General features: G+C 33.5%; 1 long non-coding RNA gene across 2 annotated transcripts; it reads left to right on the forward strand.

The window, feature by feature from the left end:
- Positions 1,422–3,160, forward strand: LOC109354130. 2 transcript variants are annotated; one of them, XR_002108503.1, is made up of 3 exons: positions 1,422–1,746; positions 2,543–2,607; positions 2,702–3,160. It is a non-coding gene; the product is annotated as an uncharacterized LOC109354130 (long non-coding RNA). The 2 variants fall into 2 exon arrangements; XR_002108504.1 differs by having other exon boundaries at positions 1,422–1,723.

A 3,536-nucleotide genomic window follows, 5' to 3' on the forward strand; every position in this document is an offset into this window, starting at 1 on the left:
CAAACTTCTAAAGTTTAGGTGACCAAACCTTGAATTGTGCTCTCAAAGCTTGTTGTGATTGTCTATCACTCATTATTTCTAGAAATATTTGCTCATGTGCTTCCAATGATCCTTGCATCTCATCAATATTGAGGTTGTCAAGGTCCTTGGACTCCTCAATTGCCACCACCACATGATCAAACTTGGCAGAGAGAGTTCTTAAGATCTTCTCAATTATGCCTTGCTCAGGTACCTGTTCCCCACAGCCTCTCATCGGCTTGGTTAAACTTCTAATTCTGGTGAAATAGTCAGCTATGCTTTTTTGCTCTTCCATCTGAAGCAACTCACACTGTCTCCTAATCATTTGTAATCTCGCCTTTTTTTATCCTCAAACCTCCAACAAAACACTTTTCTAGGATTTCCCATGCCTCTTTAGAAGATGATGCAGCTGATATTTTTTTCAAAATTTGAAGCATCCACATACTGATGTATCAGGAAGGTTGCCTTACAATCCTTTTTCTTGGCTTCTCTAAACTCTAATCTTTGTGCCTTAGTAGAGTTTTCATCCATTAGTTGCACATGAGCTTGTACTACTTCAGGACATTCTTGAAAGTCGAAAATAACTTTCATTTGAGTGCTCTAGTGTTCATAATTCTTCCAATCAAAGATGGGTATGTTCATAGCAAAGCCACTTGAGTTTGACATTTTCCTTCTTTCAGTGTCCCTCTCCTTTATCCTTTTTTGTTTCAATCGTGAGCCTTGCCCTTTTGAAGCTTCTTGCACACACCATCGTGAGCTCTGCCACAGGTTCTAGATCTTATTGTTCTTGATACCACTATTGGAATAGAAGTGATCACTTCTTGTTTTGTTGAGAATCAAATTTTGAGAAAGAAAGTGAAAGAATTATATGAAGAATGTGCGGAGAAGAAAAAGTTTATGTTTTTGGAAGTTTGTGGTTGTTAATTAACAAACCAACCAATTAATACTTATATTTATAGTAGATTAATTGCATAGGCCCAATTACAAAATAAGCTCAACTACAATCTCACACATTATGCTAAGATGAATTACTTCACTTAATAGTCCACACAAGTGAAGGTCCCTCTACCTCCATGTTTCATAAGGTACCCAACCCCATATCATGGCCTTGATCACATTAGAGGAGTGTGTGGAAGGGGAAAATTGTACACAAATCAGAGTTTAACTCAGACATTTATATTTTATGTCTCATAATTTTATGAATCGAGTTACTTCTCAAAAATCTAAGATTAAAAGTTATTTAATAATATTTAACTACTAAAAATAGTAACTTGTGATCATTTTTAATTTGGGTAATTTAAATAAATAAATTGTCATTTAGTATTGGATACTTAAAAATCATGAAAATATATACTAGATTTTGAAGTAAATATTTGTGTAGATTGAACTTAAAATATCTCACTCTTCATTTGCATAAAATTTATAAACAACCTCATAGGACCTTTCCCTTCTCTCTCCGATCCATTTTTCTTAACCCTTGCCTTGGCGTGCCGCACCTCCCAAGGAGCTCAATGGTCCTGGTTACTTTGGTGCGACGAAGAAACTCCCCAGCGTTCGCGAGCTTACAAGGATGAGGAGGATGATGTGCTTGAAAATTGATTTGAGATTATTCACATGTTCCAATAAAATTTGGTGGATCTAATGCTTTGTTAGGTTTATCTTTTAAGTTCTCGTGGTTGCAATCATTTGTGCGAGGAAGTAGCTAGTAAGTATAAGCTTCCAGTAAGTGTAAGCTTCCAGTACACTGAAACTCAAAGATACTTTTGTTCGATTCTCATCTATTTCTATTGTTTTTGTTCAATATCCATATCATATTGCATCTTATTCAAATCAATTTTAAAAATGTTTATGTAGATGCTTTCTATCATATTTGTTTGCTTCTTCAGTTTAGAGTTTTTCTGTGTGTTGTAGCCTATGTGTTCGATAAAATGTCAAGTGTTATTGCCTTACTATTCTTTTATATCTAATGATAGGGAATGTGAAGCAATTTATTGGAAGAAACATGGACATTTTATACATTTCATTTCTAGACCTCAGGTTAAAATAATTACATTTCTTTAACAGTGTTAGGAATCTTTAAAATGAGATTACTAGTGTCATTTTTAAATTTTTATAGCTTAAAATTTGTTTGGGATGTCATTCATTTATTTTTTCATTTCATTTACAAATTATTTACAAGCTACACTATAGTCCTATGTGGCTAACTTGTGAGTGTTGTGACTTGTGTTAATTTACTATGTTTTTGGTTTGTTATTAGCTTATTGCCTGGATCTGCATGTTCTATTCTAATTGTTCCTTCACCAATAGGGACCATACTATTGTGGTACCGGTGCTGAAAAGGCTTTTGGTCGTGATATTGTTGACTCACATTACAAAGCATGTGTTTATGTTGGAATTAACATTAGTAGAACTAATGCAGAAGTGATTGGAATTAACATTAGTGGTATCAATAAAAACAAAGCCATTAATTGTTGTCTTTCTATTTCAATTCCTTTTAATTGAATCCAAATTTCATGGTATGTAGTAGGAATTCCAAGTATTGGTATCTCTGCTGGTGATGAGTTGTGGGTTACTCGTTACATTTTGGAGGTAATTAAACACAATCTATTCATCAATTTTCTGTCTAGAGAGACATTATACTCTAAATGCTACAACTAACATATATGTTTATTTGTTCACAAAGGATCACTAAGATTGCTGGGATGGTCCTTTCCTTAGACCCCAAACCAATTCCGGTGCATAATCTCATCCTTATCCACTTTCAACTTATATTGTCCTAGACTTTGCTATCATTGTTAATAAGAACTCTGGGTCTAATGATAGAAGCGCAGAGGAAGAAAATGGTTATTGTGACAAGAAACCCAATAACTCTGATGCAAAGTTGAATCAACTACTAGATTCAAGTCATAGAGTTGACGTTGTTGCAGTTGGTTGATAGAGTACTATGACTCTATCAACCAACTAAATTTTAGTATATCTAAATCTATCAAAACCATCACTAATTCATTGTTTTTCAGTTACTTGATTAGGATATGTATGGATGAGTACCTTAAGGTTTGTAAAATTATAGAGAGATAGAGTTTAGTTTAGAGAATGTTGTTAAACCATTTTATATAATTGGATTCGACCTTTGTAATAATATATGAGATTTTTGTTGGTTTGGTTTGCACTCTTTTGGTATATAATAATTTCTCATGTTGCATTGCAGCTTATGACTATGTGTAGGGTTACCACCTTCTAAGTGTATATTATATAAGCATAGTTAGTTAATGTTTGGGATGTTGAATATAGGCCATAGTTTGGAGTGTTGATTTTTTTTATTAATATAAACATAGGCAACAGTTTTACAAGTGTTCTATAAAATATTATTGGCAACAGTTTTACATGTGTTCTATAAAGTATCACAGGCAACGGTTTTAGGAGTTTCCTATAATGGCCATGATAAAAAAAACTATAGTCTTTGTAAAGTAATAAGTCTGGCCTATGTCAACTACAAAGGCAAAAGTTTTTGTACGTTG

Source organism: Lupinus angustifolius, chromosome LG08 (genome assembly GCF_001865875.1).
Source record: "Lupinus angustifolius cultivar Tanjil chromosome LG08, LupAngTanjil_v1.0, whole genome shotgun sequence".
NCBI lineage: Eukaryota > Viridiplantae > Streptophyta > Magnoliopsida > Fabales > Fabaceae > Lupinus > Lupinus angustifolius.